Raw genomic sequence first — 25982 nt, 5'->3', positions numbered from 1 at the left:
GAATTGTTTCGATACAATTAACACTTCGTTGGCAAACTCTGATTAAAGCACTTGACCTTTCACAATATAGGGTCTTATATAATCAGGTGAAGAAAAAAAAAAAAAAAAAAACTAGTCTCCAGAAAAAGTGATTCTGCCCTCAGATAGTTTCAGACACAACACTGCAACCTCCAGGGCTGCTAGAACGGCCAGGCTTCTGAAGAGGCTCACACCTATAATCCCAGTAATTGGGAGGCTGAGGCAAGGAAAATGGCTGCAAATCTGAACATAGACTCAAAAACAAAGCTTTTTTTTTTTTTTCTAGCTTTTGCAACAGATTTTAGACCTGCCAGACCTCAGAATTATGAGATTTGTTTATATGTGACTGGACAGATGGACAGTCCACAGTATAGAGTGGCTTCTTGGATGAGTTTTTGACTGACAGTGGTGTAAGAGCAACATATACCAAACAGACACTATCCTGAGACCTAAGGGTTTGGATCTGTTCCTGGGCCAGCAATATATGGCTGCAGCACTCTCTCTTGAAACTGGGCAACAACAGCTCCAGCAGCTTCAGGATCAAGAGGGAGGGACGCCAATAATCCACAGGGACACAGTGGCATTCAGTAGGCTGGGATAATTAAACATATTTGCAACTTACATTTTCACTTTAAAGTGGCTTATGGAGTAGTCCCACCATTAAATCATGGAACATCTGTATATGAAAATCTCCTGATGGTTCTGTTTGCATGGAAACCCTAATTGACGCTTGGTGTAACTAAGCACCCAGCTGCTTCTCCTCTGACCCCCACAGCACCTCTTGCTCTGTGGACACAACCCCTTCTCATGGAGTGGTTCATGTTTCCCTCTGAGCACCAACTGCTAAGCGATTTGGCTACTTCGGGAAGAGCTGCTCCCTGTCTCCCACACTAACAAAGATCATTTCACAGATGTGAGGCTCAGGCCTCCAGATACGCAGAGCTCTCGCTTTTTAAAGCAAACTGCTTTAAGAGGAGGAAGGGAGGGATGTCGGGGTTAAACAGGAACAAAGGCTGAAAACATGCACCGGCCACACTGCTGTGTTTCCTAACCTTGAGCAGGAGTTAAAAGTGGGGGTTCAGTGAACACTGAGTGTGAGAACAGCAGGCAGGTACAGCTTTCTCCAGGCAGACCCCCCAAGAGCCCTGGGCGACAGTGTGCTGGTGGCCTACAAAGGAGACAACTGGAAATGTAAAGCTCCTGGGCCTTCAGTGAACATCACTCACTGGAAAAGGATTAACCTGGATGAGTGGTTCCCCGCCCCACCCAGCCAATCCTGAGAGTCTGACGCAGTTCTGCGGTGCAACCCAGAGCTGGTGATTCTAATAGTTACCACTGTAGCACTGGCTACAGACTTGAATTTCAAAACCACGGGCTCTTCCTCAGCACAGGGAGCCAGCTGGTTGCCACACCTGAGAGGTAAGCACACGGAAAGTATCTGTCACATCATTGGGAAAGCAAGCACATTAACACGCCATCCAGGTGTGCTTCTATGAAGCACTTCAGAGAAACGTTACAGAGAATGGAGTAAAGGAAAGCGGAGAAGAGGCAGGGAAAACAGCCCTCAGTAAAGTGTTACCCACACTGGCTAAAGGAACTTGAGCTTGAACCTCAGAACTCACACAATAAAGCCCAGCAAGGAAGCATGCATCTTAAGTCCATCAATGGGGAGGAGAAGACAGGCCAAGACCTGAGGCTCCGTGGCCAGCCAATCAGCCTAAGCAGCAAGCTCTACGTCAGTGAGAGAGCCTGTCTCAAAATTGAGAGGCAGCTGAGGTTAATTACACTGACTGTGCTTGCAAAGAACCAGAGTTCTCAGCAAGCACATGATAACACGCAACCATCTGTAACTCCAGTCCCAGGGTATGCAACACCCTCTTTGGACCTCCTCAGGCTCAAGGCATGCACATAGTGCACACACATACATAGATAATAAAACATCCACACACACAGAATGCAAAAATAATAAATCTTGTGTGAGAGAGAGAGATAAAGAGAGGAGAGAGAGAGAAGAGAAGAGAGAAAGAATGTGAAGGCGTATCTGCAGAGGCTAGGAGAAGGTGTCAGATCCAAGGAGATACTGGTAGTTGTGAGCTGCCCAAATGGGTGCTTGGTACAGAACTTTGGTCCTCTGGAAGAGCAGTTCATGCCCTTAACCTCTAGGCCAGTGGTTCTCAACCTTCCTAATGTTACAGCCCTTTGATACAGTTCTTCATGTTGTGGTGACCTCCAGCCATAAAATTACTTTTGTTGCTACGTCATAATTCTAATTTTGGTGTTGTTATGAATCTTAGTGTAAATATCTAATATTCAGGATATCTGATATTCAACCTCTCCGAAAGGGTCATTAGACAACCCTCCAAGGAGGCCAAGACCCACATATATGAATCTGTAAATAAACAAAAAGCCAAGATGGTCAGCATCCAGGGAACAACACACAAGGTTGATTTATAGCTTCCACCCTTGTGTGCACACAAACACACAGACACACACAGAGAAAAGGCAAACAGAATATATGCAATAAATAATACTGGTCTACATTGCTTTTTAGACGGATGAGCTTGCTACCCAAGTAAAATGGATTAGTAAGCAAAGATCTACCTGGAGACAGCTAGTGTTTCTAAAGAGCTAGCATGGTAGCCCACCCCTTTAACAGCAGCACCCGGGAGGCAGAGGCAAGCCAGTTTCTGTAAACAGAGGCTACCCTTGTCTGTCTGGTAAGTTCCAGGCCAGCCAGACTACACAGTGACACATGGTCAGAGAGAGAGAGAAACAGAGACCAAGATTCCAATAACAGTGAAAGGCTACCATTTCCTAGCCTTCAACATAGTAACAGGTTCAAATAGACATCATCCTTGGGTGTTGTAACCACTGAACCAAACTGGGCTACATACAAGCCTGTCTTAAAACAAAACAAAAACAAACAAACAAACAAACAAACAGCTAGGCATGGTGACCCACTCCTGTAATCCCAGCACTTGCAGAGGCAGAGGCAGGCAGATGGCTGTGAGTTTGAGTCCACCCTGGTCTATAAAGCAAGTCCAGAGCAGCCAGGGCTACACAGAGAAACCCTGTCTCGAAAACACACACACACACACAAACTAGAAAAAAAGAGACAGAAATAAACTAAATCTGATAAATGACAAAAAATTTAGTAAATCAAAATGAAGTATACACAAAAGTTCACAACTTATTCTTTAAGGTTTTCTAAAAATATGCATATTCCAAAACAAAAAATAGATGAGAAAAGTTTTTTTTTTCAGTTACTATTGACTAAACCAGTCTGTCCTTCATTGCAATTTTTTTTCCCCACTCATGCTAAAATCCAGATGCTCTGAATGGCAAGTGCTCAGAATCAGCAAAAAAGTTTAAACACCAAATCCACCCTCTGGGACAGGCAATGTCCACTATCCGCGTCATCGAGTAAAAAGTGACCCAGTGAGAATGCATGAGCTGGAAGGAAGCAGGGATCAATATGATGAGACCATGGTGGGGGTGGAGGTGCTCCCTGATCTGCAGTCCTCAGGACAGCGCTTTGACACATTGGGTGACCAGAGGACCACTGATTCCCAGTCCCCAGGATACACATGAGCCTTCTGTAATGGGAAGAGGCCCCTTGGGGAAAGGCCGCATCCGCAAAGATCCTCTGTCCTCATACTCTAGCTGTCTTGCTTAGGGACACCTCAGCACCTACATCAGAAGACAGAAGACAAGGCCAACACTGCACTCTTGGTCATAAAACAGGAGGCTGGTTTGACTCGGCCCTGTGGCCCGAGGCTGGCTGAAGTGAGAGAGATCTGAGACGGGGCCAGTGCACTTCTACTACCATCTGTCACAAGCCCCATGTCAGAGTCTGCTGCCCAGGACGCTCAAGGAAACCATGAAGTCAGGGCAGAGGAGCAGGGGCCAGATGCATCTCTGGCAGAACCAGGGGCTGTGGCTGCCCTTTCCAGAAAAGTGAGAACAACTTGAGGGGCATCCAGGTGATTCTTCAGCCTCCAAGCCTCCTTGTAAGAGTCTTTGCCAGCCAGGCCTGGTGGTGCACACCTGTAATTCCAACACTCTGGGAGGCAGAGGCAGGTGGATCTCTGTGAGTTCGAGGCTACCCTGGTCTACAAAGGCTACACAGAGAAACCCTGTCTCAAAACAAACAAACAAGAGTCTTTCACCACAGGTACCTCAGCAAGACCTACCTAGGCCCTGGAGCATCCCTCAGAGCCTCCAACTGGATGCCTTGGCTTACTTAGCCTTTGAGAACTTGATGGGTGGCTCAGCAGCATGCATCGGCCCCAGGAGAGATGGGGACCAAGGCCCTGGCCCTGTGAGCCACAGCCAGCAAGCCAGGATTTCAGGGGAACTCAGTACAGCCAAGGAGGCCTGGGTCTAAAAGAAGCAGTATCTGGCAGCTCCTCCTGTGTCTGTGCAAGGCTGCTAGGTATCTCCCTGGGCCTGAGCATTCTGCTCTGGAGGGCTCAAGGTGTCTGGGGTACAGCCACATAAAGGAATGAGAAGTAGGGAGAGTTAAAGAACAAAGAAGGAAGCAAATGAATCTCAAGGTTCATGGCCTCTCGACAATAAGGTCTGCTGCTGCCTCCACCCCAACGTACAGATCTGCCATCCACCTCCACCAATCCCAGGTAGTCCACCGCCACTGATCCAGTTTCTCATGCAGCTAGGCACAGAACAGTGTGTGAAGGAAACCTGGGCAGAAGGCGGGAGCTCTGGCCATGGGACAGCACTGCAGCCACGCACTCACACCCAGGTCAAGGCTGAGCCCAGTTGATTGGCACGGTGGCCCTGGAGAGGCTGCATCCTCTGAAAAAATGTCAACCGAATCATGCAAGGACAGGATGATGTGTACTGGGACGCTATCTTCCACCACAGGCGGTGAACACAGCCCACAATGCCCACGGATGGAACCGCCGGCTGTCACGCCACCTACCCCACCTTACTGGAGCAGGCTAACTGTCCCACTTCCAGGCACCAGTGGCTTCATTCTACAGACCCAAATACCTCTGCAAAATCTGGCAGTGTGTGTGGTCCTGAATACAGGATCCATAAACACAATGTGGGGTAGCCTCAACAGAACACTGATAAGTGTGGGAGGGGGGAACCCCAGCTTCTTAAGTACACTCTGCTGGATGCCTGGCATCTTTGGAGAACAGAACCTTTACTTAAATGTTAAACAAGGGGGTTACACATTTACTGGTGGGTCTGTTTCTAGACTGGGACTCATTTTGAGACGAAGACAAAGGAAATAATTCTTGCCACTTTACTGTATGGATCTCGGGGAATCTGCCCCCATACACCGTCCAGAAAGAACAATTCTTTTGTGCTACCAGCACAGTTAAGTACTGGCTTTGTATCTGCAGTTCGCAACAGGGGGCCTTACAAGCATTCCTCCCAGGCATTTGCCATCAACTTTCACTGAGACGGTAACAGGAAATGTGGCCTATTTCCAAGAAAGTAACACCAGGAGAGATCCCCAAATCTGTAAAAAGTACAAACTACTCTTTTGAGTGTTAAAGACATACATTGCAAAACAAAACCCCAAGGAAGAAACCATGACCCTGGGAACATTTAATGAAACCCTGGGAAAATGTGCAAGTTTGTGCTTATTTGTCCAATTTCCTCCCCCCTCTTCAGTCCCTTCCCCACCCCACTTCTTGTAAAGATAAGCTAGTTCCCAGCTGGGCACAGAACCACCGGGCATCCCACACAGATTCATGCAAAGCATGTGGCCATCAGATGAGGGTAAAACAAAGCCCCTGAGTTAGGTAATGCCTGGCTCAAGGACACAAAGCTATCTTTTAACTCCTTCCTTTTTTTAACTTATCAAGTTGAAAAAAAAAAAAAAAAAGAGAGCCCATGGCCTTGGTTCTTGTCCTTGAAGTTCAGTGAGAAGACAGAGATCAAACACGGTACCAGCCACTTCTCAGGGTGAAGGAGGGACATGCTACTTCAGTCTCAGGACATATGCATGCAGACTTGTGACAGACAGCATGCCCCCTTAGCACAGCCTGGAGGGACAAGGGCTAAGAAAGTTTGACAGAGCTTGCAGGCAACCCAGCCTGATCATTTGTGGGGTACTGGGTATGGCACTGTCCCGATTATAAAAGGCTTCTTTGGTCACAATGCTCTTCCCATGAAGAAACTGTATTAGAGGAAAGAAAAGCTTTTATACAGGAAGGTCCTTGGGTGCACAACACCAGACAACCCCTAGGCGAGTCCTAGGGCAGCTGGGAGCAAGGGCAGAGGCAGGTGTGAGAGCCACCTTCTTCCTGCAAAGTCTCCCCTGCTCCATCTCACCTCCAGAACAAACAGGCAGGGCCAGTTTGTCCCCAGCAGCTCCAGGCTGAGGCCCTCCTCCTATTTGCACAAAACCATCTGGTACCACGGGAGCCAGAGAACTGATGTTCCCAGGGCACGTGGGTCTGACAACAGGCAGAACGTGGCGGAAACAACGAAAGGGCAGACAGTAATTCCAGAGGTTAAAGGGACACCGGACAATAGAGATCACACTCAGCCAAAAGTCCCTGTCAGCTCAGCTCCACTCACCCTCCCAGCTCATCCTGGCACCGAGAACTGAAGCCCAGTCTGCCTGGAGCTGGGCTAGGCTGGCACAGCTGAATTCAGAGGCCCCAGCTGGACATTTACCAACAGCCCCAGCCACAAAACACCCACAGGGCCAAGGTCAGCACTAATGTTCCTGTGCATGTCCAGCTCCACTGGAGCGCTGCTGGTCACAGGTGTCTGAGTTCACCCAGGAAGGCCCAGGAAACCAGGACAAGTGAGCCAGTACGTGCTCCAGGGGGAAGGAATGTAGAACCTGGAGCTGTGACTCCACTCATGGGAGCTACTTCTCCATGGACTTTGCTCAGGCTATGTGCAAAATTAGAGGGCACCCAGCTACTGAGCCAGCAGCAGCCCACGAGGAGTTAGGGGTTTCCACAAAGAAGCACTGACAAGAATCACCTACAAATCAGCCCTGAAGCTGAGGGAGCAGCTATGTTGGTCATCACCATGAGAACTCTGTGAAGCAATGGGAGCATAGGGCATACTTAGAAAGTGGGTGGGGGCAACTTTTTGAAAATTATCTGTGATAACTGCACACGCATACACTGTGCCTCTAACACGGAGCCTCTGAAAATTACTATACTAGTCAGGAGAAGGAAGTGGTGATGTGTCACAGCAAGGGTTCCCATGTGAGAGAGTTCCCGTGTGAGAATCGTGTGCCTTCGATCATTCTGTTAATTTAGTCCTCTCTAACAAAATGCTTTACAAGAGCAATATGTATGTGCTGATGACCTGTATTTTTAGATTACTTCTACTAAAAATAAGGGCATCGGTGGGGAAGTTAAAAGAAAAAGACAACTCCTCTGTGTTCCGGAGTACTTACCAGCTCAGCTTCTTCATAGTCACAAGCTGGTTAAAACTAAGCTCTTGCTAGAGGAAAATGAGAAAGGTCTCTGAGGACCTTACAAGAAAACAGAGGTGCTTTGGAGAAATGAGGCTACGTACCATATTGGTTCACAGTGGACCCAAAGAGACAAAGCTCACTGTTTGCATACAGATTGAGCGTGTTCCCCACATGCTAGAAGCTTGATTCTTTGTATGGAGGTAGAGAGGTAGAGGACGCCCATAAGATGCAAAACCTAACAGAGAGTGGTCTATCATAAATTGTTATGTAACCCCAGAATGTGGGAGGAGTATCAGAAAGTCATGGACAGCCTCAGCTGCATAGTGGAAGAGGGCTAACTCTTTGAGGAAACCAACATGGAAACTTTGAGATAGGTCTCATGGGATCCTGAGCTCTCAGAGAATAGCTCTGAATCACAATCCGGCTTCCTGTTTCAAGATGTGAACCTTCTCCCAGATGTGTTCCCACCACTGTGCTGCCATCCTCCATCAGACCCCCACCAGTATCTAAGGAGTATTAAACTTGCAATCTCCAAAACTGTTTGCCAAACAAACCTTATTGTTCCCAAAGTCAGCTTGCCTCCGGTGTTTTGTCACAGTAATTCTCAATCGACTAACATACCCACCTACCCATCTTTCCTTATGAAAAAGTACTGGAGTCTACCCTGCCCAGCCTGACATTTCCTCCTACACCTCAGCCATCCCTTATGCTTCCTGTAAGGGGAGAACATGATGAGGAACAAGCTTTCCACAAGCCAACAAGATGATGTCTGTCCTTGCTTTGCAGTCTGCACCCTCAAATCGCCACCTGCCACCCTGGAGATCTCTCATGTCCACCTTCTCTAAGGTCCCACCAGGCCCCTGAGATCAGTAGACACTGCTGCAAATTTTCAGGCCACATTACTGCTAACAGTTTGGGGAGCTGCCCTGTGCCCCACTTCATTCTCCTAGTTGATGAGTAGAATCCTCTTCCCTAGTCTTTCCATTTTCTATGGCTTTCTGCAACTTCCCTGGCTACTGTAGTTGGTTGCCTCTAGGAGCTTGATCTACACTGTCCCAGGGACTATCCATGTGGCCCCACCTTCTCAGCATCTTGAAAAGAAGCCGGAGTTGATCACCGTTCTCTTGGCCTCCCTAAGGCACACTAGTACCTGGCCTAGGAGACTAGAAAAATCTGGGCAAACATGAGGACAAGTGTCTCTCCTCCTTCCAGACCTGACCAATTGTGCAAATGTACACGCTGGGAAGGGTGCCGGTAATTCTGGTTCAGTTTGATTCTGGTTCAGTGTGCTCCAAGGGGGGACGGGAGTCCATTTGTTGACACTCCTGACTTGGAACTCTGAATGCATTCTTAGAGGATAAAAATTAACCAGCGCCAGCCATGAGAGTGTTATGGTTGTGCTCTTGAAGCTGGTCCCAGCGAGCTCCCAGTACTGATCAGAAAAGGTGCCTTCTCCCAGCGACTCTGGGGCCTCCAGTGCTGTTCAACAGAGCCAAATCAGAGCAAGCTGGGCTCTGCGTTATTCCCTCCAAATCTCGGCTGAGGTAACCCTGTGTAATTGCACTCATAGATCATAAGTGCTGGCATGTGGTTCCCAGACTGAACCATTTATCCAAATTAAAACCATTCTCCTGAAACAAAGTCAGACCCTTTTAATTGAAAATAAAGCCAAGCAGCCCTGAAGGCGCTTGCTCGCTCTCTCTCTCTCTCTCTTTCCCCCTTTCTCCCTCTCTCTCCTCTCTCTCAATGAAAGATATTCTTCCCTCTTTTTCATTCCATTAATCACCAAATTTATGCAATTTGACAAAATAGCTTCCTTCATCCTGGTCTGCAGGCTTGGGTTTTATCCTGTCGGCGCTAACCAAGAACTTGAGGACAGTGTTTGGACAGTGAGAAGCCAGTGGTCATACCATGTCTTAACTGATGTTTTGCCATGTCAAAAAACCCCAAAAAGCCGTGGTTGTTTCTGGGTGTTTAACAGAAGAACAGAAAGCAGGGACAACGCAGGCATGTTTACACAGTAGCATTATGTCTCATCACCCAAAGGTGGAGGCAGCCCAAGTATCTTTAACTGACATCTGGACCTGTGAGACATGGTGGATCCACACTGGAATACTATTAAGCCTGGAGAATGAAGGAATGGAAGGAGAGAGGGAAGGAGGGAAAGAAGGAAAGCTGCATGCACTATAATACAGATGCTCCTTCAAGGCATTATGCTAGGTGAAATAATCCAGTCACAGAAGGAGAAAGGCTGGATGGTTCCACTTACAGGAGGACCAAAGAGCAGTCCAACCCATGGAGACAGGAAGAAAAATGGCAGTTGCCAGGAGCTGGGAGAGAGAAACAGGGAGCTAGTGTAGTTTTGCAAGATGCAGACTTCTGGAGACCCATAGTACAGATGGTTGCACAGCTATGTGAACATACTAAAAAGCACTGAGCTGTAGGCTTATAACAGTTTAAAATGCTGAAATTTACATCACATGGATTTTACCACAATGAAAAAGAAAGTTGGAGTTGTTTTATCTCAACCCACTAGAAATCTTCCCGGGAACATGACTAGCTAGGGTCTGCCCAAAAGCCTACGTGCAAAAATACACATCAGTTATGACCAACAGACAGATAGATAAGCCCCACTAACCACAGTATGCTCAGATACTGTCAACAGCAGTCCTGTTTGGGCAGTTATTTTCAGACTGGAAAATGCTTATGCTGCCACAGCGTTTTTAAATGAAGGATATAAAATAAAGTAAATAGAGGATTTAAGCTTGGTCAGTTCAAACAGCACGGGAAACACAAGGCGCTTGCAAGCGGACTTCAGGACTTCTGTGACTTGCACCTTAAACATCCCCACAAGGGCCAGTGTGTCTTCCAGACTGTGGGTCTATTAGGAGCTGGTAGAACCTTTGGGAGACCAAGGGGAGGAGGTTAGGTCCTTAGGGGTGTGTCCTTGAAGGAGATATTTAGGATCCTTTCTTGTTGGCTCTGTCTCCAGGTTGCCAGGAAGTGAACTCCCTCCCATGATTCTGCTCCCCTGCCACAAGCCTAAAAGCAAAGAAGCCAACTGACCATAGACCAAACTCTCTGACAGGATAAGCCAAAATAAAATGTCCCTCTCTGTCACAGATCTTCTTGGGTTTGTTTTCACAATGACAGAAAGCTGACTAACAGAAGACATTGAGCCAGATCCCTTAGCATTTCCCTAAGCTTACAAAAGTCTACAATGAAGGCAGGCTTTTATAGAAACTTAGTCCAAAAGCAGCTAGAAAACAAAAACGCACCCATGAGCTCAAGTGTAAAATTCAGGACAATTTTAAAAACACATAGCCCCTTGAATGCCAGACCAGCCCCCACCCATATACAAAGCTTGCCTTTCCTCTGCCCCTGGGCACCTGACTCTACAGGTGTTTCCAGAGGATTCGAACTGGACACTCCTGTCTCCATCATTGGAACGAATCATTTGTCACTCTGATCTCCCTGTGCAAACCAGTGTCCCCTTCCTGAAAGGGATCTGATACCCTCAAACCAGGAAATTCTTCCAGCTGCAGGACAGGTGCTTTTTAGACCCATTCAGAAGGGTAATTCAGTTGTACCAAAGTAGCACTGGACCTGGAACCAGGAAGCAGGAAGGGACATGGTCACACAGGACCCTGCCCTGCTCAGAGTGCTTGGAAGAGAGGGCTTGCTGAAGTCTGGGTTTTTACCTCAGGTTTGTGAGATGCCAGAGGCTGGTCTGTTTAATTCCCTGAGCATACTTCTGATCTACTTTCAAAATGGCCAGTAAGGAGTAGGTGAGTAAGGAAGCCTCTAAAAGAGGTGATGGATTACCGAAGTAGAGAGGAACGCCAGGCCCAGGCCCAGGCCCAGGCCCAGGCCCAGGGAGGCCTTTGTTCTGGAAGGAATGTGCACAGGCTCAGACACCCTGGCTAATGGCCCAGTGTGGCCCCAGGGCTGCTTGCCCGCCTGCCGGCAGGCCAGATGTGGGCCTGCACAGTTTATTGTGGGACCACAGTGAGGCTGCAAACTGCAGCTGTGCTCCGAGGTAATGAGGAGAGCCAGGATTCCTGAACCCTCTGGCGGGAAATAACTGGCTCCTGTGAGCCTGGAGTAGGCGGGGCTCTCCTGTAAAAAGAGAAGCAACTCACAAGGCCCTGCCCACAATTCCAGAGTGATTTCGTTTTATCTCCCAACCAGTGGGTTCTGATACATTAAAACCAGCAGGCCTTGGGCCCTATTTCTCATAAGAGTTCCACTAAAAACTACACACAAGGCTAGCGTACATGGCTCCACAGTTAAGGCACTTGCCACTTTTGCAGGGGATCTGGGTTCCGTTCCAGTACCCACACTGCGGTTCACAACAAGTGTAACAATAAGTATTGTAAGTAAATAAATAAAATGTACACATTGGTTGTCCTATCACCCAATGTCTGCTAAGGAGGTGACACCCTTTCTACTTAGTATCTATCTCCTGGCCTAGGGAGTGTGGCCTGCCAGTCAGTCATTAGCAGGCACCCAGATTAAAACTTCCTGAGTCCTCCTTGGGCTGCTGTGACCAGAATTCCCAATTATTTTGAAACAGAAACAAGGCCAGGCTGTAAGAGAGTGTGGCTTGATTATCTCTCTCCTAAGAGAAAAGGAAGAGGAAGAGCCAGTAACTTAATGTGCCATAATTAGAGCTGAAAGGAAGGAAGAGGAGATGTAAAGAAAGGCTGGCCTCGTTGTCCGAGGAAGCAGCTGGGACCAGAGCTCTGGCAGTAGTTAGGCCTAGCCTGTTCAAGAAGGGCAAGGTATTCCCTCCCAAGGGCTGAGGAAGCCCCCCTCTGAGCAAGCGTACACAGCACTGCAGACATCGGACTCATCCAGAACCTAACATCCCATGCTGTAGGTTGGTTACTCACACTCATGAACACTCGCTAACACTTGCTGTCTCTTCCCAAAAATAGAAAGAAAAAAAAAAATCAACATGGAAAAATCAGACTGTGGGCAGAGAGAGAAGACAGCATAAGCCACAATCCCTGGGGAATGAGACACTCCCTCAGCTTGGGGTGGACACAGACAAACCTTTAGCTGATGCCACCTAGGAGCATCTGAACCCATCCTGGAGAGGTACTCCACAGGGGAATGGCATTAAACTCTTTCAGCATAACCTTTCATTAAGTTTGGCCATTTGGGACAAAGCACATGAAAGCTAGCTTATTGCTTTCTTTTTAAAGGATCAGTATAATTTTTTACAAATCTATAGACCACTACGATGGTCCTCAAGAATTGCTACTTTGGGACAGCAAGATGGCTCAGCAGGTAAGAGTGTTTGCCTGACGACCTGAGAGCAGTCCCTGGAACCCACGTGACGGAAGGAGAGAACTGACTTCAGCAATCTGCCCTCTGACCCTCACACACACAGGTCACTCATACATGACATGCATATAGGAGTGCACACGCCCACATACACTTCCTACAGAATAAGTACGTAAAAAAATAAATAAACACATGTAAAAGGTTAAAAAAGGAAAATTTCCTCCTTCCTAACACACCGGAGCATTCTGAAGGCTCCTAACTTGTGCTGTCTCTCATCTCCTAAGCAAGATGGCCCCAGTTTTGATTACCCTTCCTTCACTGGCTTCCTCCTGTGTGGCAGAGGCAGTCCACACTGGGCATCTGTGCTACCCTGTGAGGAACCCTGAACAGAGCGACCCTGCTGCAGGGACAGAATAGGAACCAGCACCAGTGGTGCTCATGTCTGTAATTCTAGCACTTGGGAGGCTGAGGCAGCAGGGTCACCAAAAGTCCAAGGCCACGTGAGCTTTGCAGCAAGACCCCCATCTCAAAAATAAATATAAACAAAATAGGTGCGTAGACCTATCCTCTGAGAACGCATCGGGCCATACAACAGTTTGTGCCATGGGAAGACCTGCCACAGGACCTTCCCAGGGACTCTGAGCGTAGCAGGCATGCTCAAAATGCTCCTGGTGTAAAGAGTTCAGAAGAAAGTTCCAAGACACTTGGGGATCTTCGTGTTCTACTTCTACAAGAAACAATGTCCCTGACCCTAAGCTACACTCAGCAGACTATGCCTGCATGCACAGAAAATCAGGGGCAGATACGACAAAATAGGATCCCAATTTTGTGCTCACTGTAAGAGAAAGGATGCGTCCATTTTGCCTTGGGACTTATTTTGTTTACTTTCTTTCTGTAGTCCTGGTGATTGAACCCAAGTTCTCCCATGATACACAACTGTTCCACCAAAAGATACAGCCCATCCTAGGATGTTTTAAAATGCACTAAACACTCCTTTTCACCCACAGTAGGGGGCTTAACCATCAGCTCCAGGTGGAGACTTCAGTGATACAGCCACTTCACTATGAGTATCAGGAGAGACTGCGCTCTGGCTGATAACATTCTACTCTCTGAGAAGCAAAGGGTGGCTATCAGCTAACCAAATGCCTACTTAAACAGCCAGCCTTATTCCAGACAAGCAGAAATGGCAGCAAAGAACTCTGAGTGGATGAGACTCGCTCTGTCATTAGGTCACTGAGCTGAGGTCTCACCTGTTCCCCAGCGCTTTTTGGGGTCCTATAAGGAAGGTGCCAGGGTTGATGCACATCTCTAAAGAACTTCTGCCTAGACCCGACGTATCCACCCCAGCTTCTGCCACACGGAGCGGCCGCATCAGACTGCAGCCGGCCTCAGAGCCAGAGAACATACAGTAAGCAGTCTCTTGGAGCCCCTGTGAGGAATCCCTGGCAAGGACGCAACTGAGGCACTCGGTGGACAATGCCTCTGACCACCTGGTAGGTGGCATGGTCCTGTAATGAGTATTCTGCTTGCAATGAGAAAAGGCAAAGAGCTTTTGCTAGCAGTACTCAGCTCTCCCAACGTCCAAGTTCAAACACAGCGTCAGAACAGGCTTCTCCTACAGTGGGCTGATCCTAAGAAACAAAATGTAGCCCACGGGCAGGTTGCATGCCAACACGCCACTAGTAGCACCCAGGCTTTGGAAATTTGCTTGTAACTTTCCTCATCTGTAAAATTGGTCCTGGGCAGACAGAAGCTGTGACTGCCAGACAGACTCAAATATCCTCTCCCTTTGGTATCTTCCATTCCAGTTTCTTGTCTTCCGGTCTCCTCCCCAGGTTATGGCTACGCCACATACAATAACTCCCTTAGCACCTTCTACAGCACAGCAACATTATTTTGACCTTATGCACTTTATGAAGTCAACGTTGTGGAAGTAACTCAGTTTCAAAACACAGCAGTCCAAATAGACACTTTGTAAAAGTTAATCCGTTTGCCTTCAGGAGGATGGTGTTCCCTGAAGCAACTACTTTTTTCTATCTTCTTAGTGGTTATGATTCTTAGTGGTTATAGAAATAACGCAACTGCTGCTGCCTGCCAATAGCTTTAGCAGCCTCAGCAGAGGCGCTAGCCTCAGCGGAGGAAGTGCTGTCTGAACAAGCATTCAAATCGAATTGACACAGGAGCAGTGGCAGCCAGCCTGCAGGAGGGGAGCCCTAGAACCCAGAATCCCAGCTACTCCACCACATTGACATCATAAACAGGGTACTTGGCACTTCTTTGCCCAGAGGCAAAATGGGTGTGATAATTCCACTTCCCTCTTCCTTCCAAGAGTCATCTGGGTGAACTGAAATGAATACATGCAAAGAGTTTACCACTCCGCCAGTGGTCTTTATTGCCCTTCTATCACTCTGGGGAGTCACCATGACTTTGTCTGAGGTCTGGCTTTTCGCCAACTGCCCCAGTTAGCACCCCAGGACCCAGCAAATGCACCCCCTTGTCTGCCCCTTCACACCCACAAACACCCCTACCCCCCCACACACACACAGAGAGACACTCTCTAATATACACACACTCCAAGTCCTGGCCTAGCCTCCTCCTTCCTCCAGCTGCAGCTGTCCCCTCCCCCTTCCTGGTCCTCAAGGCCTCGGCACAGAAAAGCCTTCCTTAATACTTGTTGATTGATTTGCAAATATAACCTCAGAGGCCCCAGAGAGGGGAGCACAAAAATCGCAAGGACGCTCAAATCTCTTTTATAAGACAAATAACTGAAAGCACTTTTAAAAAGAGTTAATATGAACAGACCAAAGCCTCAAGGAAACACAACAAAATGTCAAAAGGGTTAGCTCTGATGGACTAAACAATATTAATACAGTAATTTCTGTGTTCCTAGCTTAGAGTATGTTTTTAAAGCTCTACACATTGGGGGCAGTAGGCACAATTCAGGAAACAAAAAGTTGGAGTGGGCTGCGACAGAGCCTGAAGCGTCCTTATCAGTTGTGATCACCCTCTGTAATGCAGTTCGCTGGTCCCACGCCCTAGAGTGAACTTTTTAGGTTCAGTCACGCTAGAGAGTCCAGATCACCTGCTGGCGCCCGCCGGAGCGCCGGTGGGGGAAGAAAGGAGTTCGGGGTCTCTTCTCGTAGCATGAATTCTCAATCAGTTCAAGCAAACGTCCTCAGGGGCAGGACACAGCACTGCACAGAGACCCGGGGGCCCAGGATCCTCCCTTCTGCTTGTCAGCTACAACGCCCGCGTGCCAGGAGGCAAGTGCCACAGGTGGCCCCAGGCCTGCGCCGGCACCCTCACTCCGATGGACGGGAAAAGCCGCGATGGGTCCTTGCACTCCAAGCAACCGAAAGGAGAAGGAAAACAGGCGCACGGGGCACTTGCCTGGAAAAGGCGGGAGTAAAGTCCTGAGAAGTCCCATTGCAGCCCCAAGCGGCTCTGCGTCTCCTCGTCCCTAACTGTCCCAGGGAGCAAAGTCCGCTGGGCCAGGGCAGCGATAGTGCCGCTCCGCCCCCGCCAGCCTAGCAAGGCGCCGGGCGCCGGGCGCCGCGGCCCGGACCCTGCCAGCCCGCGCCCCAGCCGTGTCCCCAGCCCTACTCAGCTCAGGCGAGCCGGCCCACGCCGCGTCCTTGCTCGGGGACCTGGCTGAGCCGCAGCCTCCCGATCGCGGCAGACCCCGTGGCCGTCCCCAGTCCCGGATCCCGAACGCTCTTCCCGGGTGCCCCCCGCGCCCTGTCCCCGCACCACTGTCTCCGCGCCCGGGTTTGGTGCCTGCGCGTCTGCGTCCCAGCTCCAAGACCCCGAACGCCCAGGCTCTGGAACCTAAGCGGGGTCCCAAACAAAGAGTGTGTGGCGGCGCGTGGCCTCCCCTGCCTTGCTGCCCCGCTCCCGGCCCGGGTACCTGGGCGAACCCGCAGCGCGGTCCGGCGCGGCGATGGCCGAAGCGAGGCTGGGCTCCGAGTTGCTCGCGGGCGGGCCCGTCCTCCTGGCAGGCGGCCCGCGCCCGCCGCAGGGCCCCCTCGAGGCGGATCGGGCAATCGCCACAGACGGCCCGCGCACCGGGGCCCTGCCGGTCACCTGGTCTCATCACCCTAACAATGTCCTGCGCTTCCAAGGGCTGTACCCACCCACCCCCTGGGTTCCTGACCCGAAGGATGAGCTCTTAAAACATCCTCCCACCTCGCCGGCCTCCCTAAGTACCTCGAGGCCCTAGTCTTCTATAGGCTCACCAGTTCCAGAGCTACGTAAGTTCACCTGGAGAGGGAGGTTCGAGTCCCATTCCTGCAAAACCAGTTTATTCTTTCATTCAGTGTGTCTCACTGTTGTGCCTGCTGGGAGAAAGACCTACAATACCCTCCAGTGGCTTAATATCTAGTGGGGGCTACTCATGTATAAAGCAGCAGTCTTTACAAGACCGCTAAGGATGCCTCAACAGCCCCTACAAGGTCAGGGATTCACCCGGCCTGAGGAAGTGCTGGTGCTAGAAGTCACTTGATGTCTTAAAATGAATCAGGCAGGAGAGGGCAGAGTTGAGGCAGGGGGAAACACAGGAGAAAGATCATCTCCTCAACAGCCTTTCTCAGATGAGGACAGACCAACAGGCTGCCCAGCCCTAAGATTCGGAGAGCTGGGTCCCCATTTTCCCATTGTAAACTTCAGGGAAGGGCTCACATGCCATTGTGTATGGTCTTTCTGACACTAATGCAGAAATGAGATGCACTGCATCTACCTGGAGCTCGCAAACGAAGTTCCGTCAGTTTCAAGTGGATACCAGTAGCCCTTGATAACTCCGATACTGTTCGGGCAACACACTCAGGTAGTCCTCTGTCTTGCACAAGAGGGCAGAAGTTGCACCCGCCTCGTCCAGCAACTGTGTGAGGGTCATACTTGGGGCCAGGTGAGGAGGGCACTGCACGATGCCAGGTTACCAAGAATGGTCCTTCTTGCCCTATTGTGCCTTCAAGGAAAACCAGGCTTGTCGGGTATGGTGGAGAAGCAGAGCAAGGAAAATTAATCCAATGACTCTGTTTTCAGTGAAGCCTTCAGAAATACTGAAGCCCTGGATCCGATGGCAGGCTGCGAGCCGGGGCCATACTGTTTCCTCTCCACCAGGCAGAGAGGTAAGAGACCTTCACCGTTTGGCTAGATGAGGCCTTTCTGAAGACAACAGACTTGTTGGTCTGCCCTCACCTGAGAAAGGCTGTTGAGGGGGTCTTCTTTCTCCTGTTTTCCTGGCATGCCTCAGCCTTGCCCTCTCCTGCTAGGTTCACTTTAAGAAGCCAAGTGACTTCTAGCCAGCACCGCCACCTCCTCAGGCCGGGTGAATTCCGGACCTTGCAGAGGCTGTTGAAGGTTGAAGATTACACCCACCTCCGGGAAATAGTAACAGTGGGAGAAGGAGCTGGTCGATAGTTTCCCCAGGCAAAGATTTCCTGGGCACTGAGCCCCAGGCCCTAGGGATTGAAGCAACTATTTCCCTGCCCTCCAGGAGTCCAAGGAGTCATAAGAGAGGTACAAGTGCTCACAAATGAACCTTTAGAGGGGATAGGGAAGAGGTCATCTTCATTCTGCTAGAAATGGGGGTGAGGCAGGAATTGTGGACTTTGCCTTTGAACTGGTACAGAAACACCCCCAAATCCTACTTAACTTGACAAAGGTAAATCAACTGATTGGGACCAAAGCACTATAAGGTAAGGATCTAAGACCATGCAGATTCTGTGCTACTCACTCTGGTTTTTACCAGCTACCTGCTCACTCTAGCCCCCTTACAGGTCTTTAGGTTGCCTTGCATGATCCCTGCTGCCTGAAGGACTGCATGAATTTAATTCCACAAGGTGTCATGGTCACCCCTGGTAAGCACTTATGCTGAAGGATGTTTGATAGTTCAGAATGAGGAAGGCTCCAGGCAAGGCTGGGGTTCTGCATCTTTTTAGGAGGAGACTCCCCTAAGATCTTCTTACTCTGTTATTCCTACCCAAACTAAATGGTTCCTGGCCCCTGGCCCTGGCTTTCACTGCTGGGGTAGTGTCAGTGTAGGACGGATACCCTAGCTAGACCCTTGTTTCTGGAACAGTGAAGTGGGGGCCAGTGCATGTAATGTCCATCTTTGCATTCAGTGCTAGTGTTGAAAGAAAGAAAGAAAGAAAGAAAGAAAGAAAGAAAGAAAGAAAGAAAAGAACAGAAAAATAGAAGCTAGGCCATACCATCCCTGAGTACTCCATGTCAAGATGTCTGGCTACTCACTAGCTCCTGCATCTTGTCTCCAATGAACAAAGGATCCTTTGGATATATGGCCTGGGCTTGGCTTATCCAGAGCTGAGCACCATGGGGCCTCCCTACTTCACATGCCGTGACTTTGAATTTCTAAAAACTTGAAAACAAGGCATGAGCAATTATCAGAAAAAGAGACAGTGTGGTTTTTTCCATGCTTAGCCTTCCAAAAACATCTCAGATTTGAAAATAAAAGTGTCAAACCAATTTAGCTAAAGAAAAGTATGCCAGGATGGCGGGTCCCTGCCAGTTCCTACAGCAGGGCAGAGGGCTGGTAGGACTGAAACACCATGGTGTGCCTTCCTTTCTCAGCTCAGGCTGCAGTCTCCATGACTCTTCCCAAATGGAGTCTGAATCTTAGTAATTTTGTGTAAGGACTGTCTTTACCTTGGTAGAAGTCTGTTAATTTGTATCCCTAGATTGATGACTTAGATATTTTCCTTATTGCTTCTCCTTTTCACTGAAAATAAATGTTTTCCAAAGACCTACTGAACAGAAACAAGAAAAATCGGAGAGGGAGCAGCGTAGCCTGCAGTGCTGTGAACACACTCTAAGGCTTTGCCTTAAGATGTGGCATCCGCTAAGAAGTTAACTAGCTACTTCACCCTTTCTTTGCTTCCTTCTGTCTCCCCAGACATGCTGATCCTCACCCACAACTCTAAGCTCCCACAACACTGCCTAGCCCCAAGGAGGGTTACCTCACTTTTGTTTATTTATTTGTTTTTAAAAAATTCCTAACAGGATCTTACTCTGCAGCCTATATACTATGCTCAAATCCATTCTCCGCTCACCACTGCCTCCCAAGCGTTGGCTTTACAGATGTGAAGCCCTACAGGCTGGCCCAGCCCTGGCCTCCGCTGGGTTTAGAACTTCTTACTAATCTCTGGCCAGTTGTATGTGTCAACCTGAAAAAGCTAAAGGATGCAGAGACTGCTGGCCAAACATTATTAAGGAGCATTTTCAAAGGTGTTTTAAGTGCACATTGGCATTTGGATTGGCACAGTGAGTATGGGTGGTCTTCCCCAACACTGGGGAGCATCCTCCAGTCCTTTGAGGGCTGAGCAAAGAAAAGAAGGGGGCGGGGGATAGAAGAAATAAAGTTCTCCCTTCTTGAGCTCTTAATTTCATGTTGCCCTGCCTTCGGACAGATTGCTTCTGGCTCTCAGGCCTTCAGACTGAGGCTGGACAGCACCACAGCTTTCCTGGCTCTGCAGTTTGTAGGCAGCAGATGGTAGAGCTTCTTGGCCTCCCAGATCCAGCACTAGCAACTCTCTGTAATAAATCCTGCCTTATATATAAATTATTTTGGTTCTATTTCCTGGAAAGCCTTGTTGATGTGGTACCATATTCCCTAAGCACACACTAATGGGACAACATTTGTAACATAGATACTGAGAGATAGATTGCAGGCTCTAGGTCTTTGTGTAGCACATCAGTTTTCCTGGGAATTGGGCTCTGTTCTTCTCTGTGAGTGGTGAGTGGTAAGTTGACACAATAAACCTTCTTGGAGGTATTGCTCTTGGCCAGCCTCAGGAGCCTTTGTTTCTGGACTGGGTAGCCACAGGCAGGAAACAGCCTGGATGGAGTCACAGTGAGTCATGCTGGATGGACCAGGCTCTTCCTGCTGGAGAAGACTTCAGCCTCCCACATGACACTCCTGATAGACGCTCATTCGGCCTTGGTTTGAATACTTACAGTGATAGGATCTGTCCAGCTTTGTGAAAAGTCGGCCCACTCAATGAGTATGGGTTGACCTGGTGGGATGGCCTTTCTAAGAGACCTGCTTCTAATACTCTGACTAGACCACAACACATCTTCCCAAGGCTGTGGATCAGCCAAGGAATATGGAGCAAAGAGCTATCAAGCTGCAGACTAAGAAAGTTGCCTTTGTTGAGTAGACCTTGTAGAAGAATATGGTCAGAAAAGAGAGAATGCATATAGCATGAGAAGTGAACCCCCTGCAGGCATGATGTGGATGCTAAGCCTGTTCAAGAGAGGAAAGATGAGTCTGAGAATGAATAAAGAACTAGCAAAAAGTGAGCACCCAAGGGGAACCTACTGGGAACCTGAGCTATAGGTTACATGACCCATGGCGGAGAGAGACTCAGGAAAGGGCCAGGCAGCACTATTGCTAAGCACATCATTTTTAATCCATGTAGACTTGACTGAGAATCCTGGAGCCAAATCATAGTCGCCTCTTATTTTTCTGTCTCTCCTGTGGTGTTGGGAATGGAGCCCAGGACCTTAGACATACTGGGTAGTTGGGTAGGCATTATATTGCTGAGTTACATCCTGAAGGGAGCCTCCTTTTTTTCAGCTGTAAGATGAAGTTGCTGAAACTCAAGTCTGGGGATGGGTTTGAGTCCTGACAGCACCCAGCACTGGGCCTAACACAGAGAAAGCTCGGGCTATGGAATTGTGCAGGAAGGCATAGATTCCTGGGCCTTGGAGACTGGCGGGAGGTGGGAAAGAGTACTGCTCGTCTACAGTGAGTCTGGTAAACAAGGGCTGTCCCCACAGCATCTGGAGTCTTGGTAGGCCTTGTTTGAAACTATCTAGAAACACATATCCAAGCAGCCAGATGGTCACCTGGGGGATTTGTGGTTTTAATTTCATTTTTAAAGTTAAACAGTTGTGGATTTGAACATATTCTATGTTCTTTTAGTAGCTTCCCACCAAGAACCTGAAAGTACCTTGGAGTTAAACGAGTATGCAGGGCCTAGCCTCTGTGTAAGAGGAAAGCCAGCTCAGCAGGGTGGCCCTGTCCTCTTTGGAGTCCTTCATTCTTTTCCCCTTCCTGTGACTGTCATTGGACCTGCTTATTCCAGAAGGCTCTCTAGCATCAAGTAGGACTTGTAAAGCTTCCCCAGCTTCTGGGATCCTTACGGAGATGTCATCTGCTCCTGGTCTAGACTCTGCCATTACCTCAGAGGACATTTAGGGAATAGTTTTAATTCCCAGAATATCCTTTGCCTCCTTGTTCTGTGTGCATAGTGTGCCAGTATCTAAAATTGGAACACAGTTTCATGGCTTGCTAGGAAAGGCAATCAGAGTAGCCTGGACCCTTCCCTGGCCCCAGGCATTGTGCAGCCTCCTGTTTGGAGTCCTAGGGTCCAAGGGCCTTCCTGTCTGGGTGCATGGGCCTCACCTTGTCTTTGCTGTGGCATCTCTTGGGAACCTGCATCTTCCATCTAGGCACTGGGGATCACATCTGTCCATAGCTCTGTCTTCTCTACCTTACCTTGAGCTCTCAGGGTTTAGAGCCTAGGTTTTAACTGCTACAGTGGCCATTTATTTGCTCTGTGGATTTGGCAAGCTAATTAGTCTCATTGTGTCTCAGTTTCTTCCATAAAACGTGGAGAAAAGAATAAAGCCAATCTTAATGCAGGTCTCCTGAATGCTAGATAAGACTCAACATAGTGTTTAGTGTTTTGTGCAAACATCAGCCATCACAGCCGAATACCCCCATCCCTCAGACTCTAGTATCCAGCCCAGAAGATGAGCATGAAGACCACTTCATTAGAGCTGGCTCTTCGTTCTCACGAGTTTGATTGACTTTGGACTATGGAATCTTTTTTACCTCATCTGAAAGCCAAATCAATATTCTGCTTCAGGTATGGACTCCAAACCTTGAAGATCATCAGCATGAGGATCTTCCTCTCCCTTTGGGGAGAGGAAGGCTCAACATTCAGACTTCCATCCTGGATCCTCTGAATTTCCAGTCTAGATCTAAGAATGTATGCTGAGAAAAGGGTTCTATGGATTCTTTTTTTTTTTTTTTTTTTTTAATATCTACTTAAGGTAGGAATCCGGGTATTTGGGGGACTTGGTTATCCCACCACATTCACTGTTAGCCTGAGACTCTGTTGCTATTAAAGGCTGTCTGGCACAAGAAGTTAGCTGAATATCTTTCCAGCAGTTCTGAGGGAAAAATTTGTATCTGCTGTAGGCTGGTCCTTAAATCCCTTAAATCCCCTCCTGAGGTGTACTGGCCCTGCAGGGTACACCTCAGGAGGGGATCACTCACAAAACTCTGGAGGCCAAACAGGTTTCTAGAGTCTGAGAGGCATCAAGAAGCAATAAACATAAGATGTGCTCTTCTCAGAGACTTTGAAGGCATGCCAGGGCACCTCCATCTTCCACACACAAAGAAGAGGCTTTCTCTCATTACCAGTCCAGGTCGTTTGTAATCAAGAAAGCACCACTATTCTCATACCACACTCGCTCTTGTACCCATCTCCCTTGTCTTGGCCTCAGTGGCTCTGGAGCCCACTGCCAGAATGAATGAGCAGTTGTCCTCAGAACTGTCAAACATCACCCAAGAAACCCCAGGTCCTCCAAGACAAACTCTGAGCATGCGTGAATTACATTTTTACCATTGGAATAAAGCAAGTCATCCTGCTCCCACATGTCCATTGCTAACTTAAAAAAAAAGTATTTTGTTGTGTGAGCATGGATGCCATGCACAGGTAGAAATCAGAGGTGGTCAAAATTGTGCAGTTGGCTCTCTCCTTCCACCTTTATGTTGGTTCTGGATTGAACTCAGGCCTCCAGGTACCTCTATCCAGTGAGCCATCTTGTTGGTTTTCCATAGCTAACCTAGGACTCTGAAACCCACTCTTCAGCTCCCTCCATATCCCACACCCCCACCCCCACTCACACACACACACACACACACACACACACACACACACACACACACACCCTTGCTCCATCTGCTCAGGCCCTCCAGCCCCCCAGCATAGATGGGGATGTTGAGTGTGGTGGGCTACAGCTGTTAGCCTGACTGCTTTTACTTATGTATTTGACAGCATTCTTTTCTTACACAATAAGCAAATAAACACCCAGCTACATTACCATTTTCCAATTCTTCAGAGTCCAGTGTGACAAAGCACAGAAATTCCAGCTTCCCTCTTCAAACCCACTTTCTCCTCCCAACCCAAAGCCCAAAACTAATCAAGAAGACCAGACACCTTCCAAATAAATGCCCATCTCCCTTCACATTAGTCTAAAATCAGCCCCTCCCTGACCACCCAGAGCAAGCTAGGCCACGACGAAAGAACTGAAACACACACACACACACACACACACACACTCTTTGCATGTTTTGCCTCCTGCCACTGGCCACTTACAATCCTGATTACTTGATTCAATCTCCCGGAAACCCATGGTGATTAAAACAAAACGTTCCTCCTAGCCTTGCTGGCCTGAGGATTTGTGTTGAGTGGAGACTCCTCATTCTGCAACTCCGGCTCCAGCGAATGAGACACAAACCACAACCTGCTAGACTCTGTTTGTGCATCAAGATCTTCATAATCCTATTCAGAAATGGGGGAAGGGATCTGTAGGCCTGGAAGCTGCCAGAGCACTGTGTCTCCCTGGGTCACTAGCATCTGTCTTCATCACCCTTAGCCAGTACCTTCCCCACTGGCTTAGTATGAGATGAAGTCTTCTAAACTGAATAAACAGTTTTATAGAAAGGAACTGTGTAAGTTTCCAACCTGGGACAAACTGAGGTGCCTAGTTAACATATTAAAGAGGACCTGGCTGCCAGGCTTCCTCAGACCCTTACCTTTTTCAGGGCATAGCTGGAAATAGCCTGCCCCACCCTCTACACTCTCCAGCCCAGAAGCTAGGTTGCCCTTCCCCCAGAGCTTCTTCTCTACGTAATCAAGACATTTTGATTACCTGCTCCTTTGTCCTACTGGCTGCTGAGTCTTGTTCTGCTCTTCCCCCTCCCTTCTCCTTTCCCCTCGTCCCACTTGGCTCAAGGTCATGACCACTCTGATCTCTCCCAGGTGTGTCTGCCTCTGGCTATGCTCTCCCACATATCTGTAATAAACTTTCTCCTCCTCCATTCCTAGGAACAGTCATGTCCTTTCCTTTTCCTTTTTTTTTTTTTTTTCATTCAGGAATGACAATTTTTCATTTCAATATTGAGATCTTGTATTAGTTTGGCTGACTTTAAGGCTCTATATGCAGTGAGGGTTGAGCAGTTGGGTGAAAGATTCCACCCTTTAGAGAAGAAAACAGGCTTATTTAGTGCAGTGACCTGAGAGCAGAGGGCATGAAAGCAATAGAAGAGCCAGCATATGGTGACAGACTATGAGGGAGTCTCTGCTGTGGAGAAAGAGGGAGCCACTTCAATTGCAGTTTCTCATCATACAGTTCCTGCCACACAGATGAAGGAAGCTGTCATTGTGGATTGTGGCTGATTTTGTTTGGCCTTGCCGTTCTGCTGTTCTACTGTTTGGATGGAACTGAATGTGTCTTTTCTGTTCTGTGGACACTTTCTGGACCAGATTTTAATCTCTTTCTGGTCTCTCAATTATGCCTTTCCCTCTACATTGTTTTACAAATTTGGAAAACACTTCTGCGAAGGTCCACAGGTATGAATCACGTATGAGAAAATTGAGGTTATAGGGCAGGTGAACTAAAGAGCTGCCTCCTAGATCTTTCTCCAGGTATAATCAAGCCTTCCCCGCACTAGACCCTTTCCTGTCCAAGTTTCTGGCTACATCTTGAAGGTTTGATTGGGTCCAGGGATTTACTGTGGATGTCTCTGGTCTTATTCGTTCAATTTAAGCAGTGTGAAAACCAGAGGCACCCTTTTAAATAACATTCTCCTCAGAGAATGGCAGTGACCATTCCTACAGACCCTCAGCAGAGAAAGACTGCCCTTGGGCTCCTTTGTTACAAAGTGTTGGCTTGAAAACCAAAGTAAAAGGGCTCTAACACAGAACTAAAGATGACACAATACTAACATCCCCTCAAGGTGAAGGGTAAAAAAGAGAGATGATTTTTATTGGCAGTTTCATTGTAGTTTAACAAGTAGTTTACTGAGCACTAAAATCAGGGCTGCCCCGCATTGCTCAAGAGGGAAGTAAGGCACCTCAGGGCATGTGCACTCACATGGAGGTAGTATGTACATATCTTCTCCTGCGTTTAGCTGGTAGACAGTCAGGTGGAGTAGAAG

The 25982-nt window shown here is 48.4% G+C and overlaps 1 protein-coding gene across 2 annotated transcripts in view; it reads right to left on the bottom strand.

The window, feature by feature from the left end:
• Tns3 (tensin 3) overlaps positions 1–16698 on the bottom strand; it is a 227164-nt gene extending 210466 nt beyond the window's left edge. The window contains exon 1 of one of the 2 annotated variants that reach the window (XM_055623850.1): positions 16638–16698. The gene's annotated coding sequence lies outside the window, so the exon portion shown is untranslated. Of the gene's footprint in view, positions 1–15812; positions 15899–16637 lie in introns of those variants that run through there. The other variant, XM_055623849.1, reaches the window with a different exon arrangement.
• Positions 16699–25982: the final 9284 nt, after the last annotated feature.

This window comes from Psammomys obesus, unplaced genomic scaffold (genome assembly GCF_907164565.1).
Source record: "Psammomys obesus unplaced genomic scaffold, mPsaObe1.curated_primary_1811, whole genome shotgun sequence".
NCBI lineage: Eukaryota > Metazoa > Chordata > Mammalia > Rodentia > Muridae > Psammomys > Psammomys obesus.
This window is presented reverse-complemented; position numbering and strand designations above follow the sequence as displayed.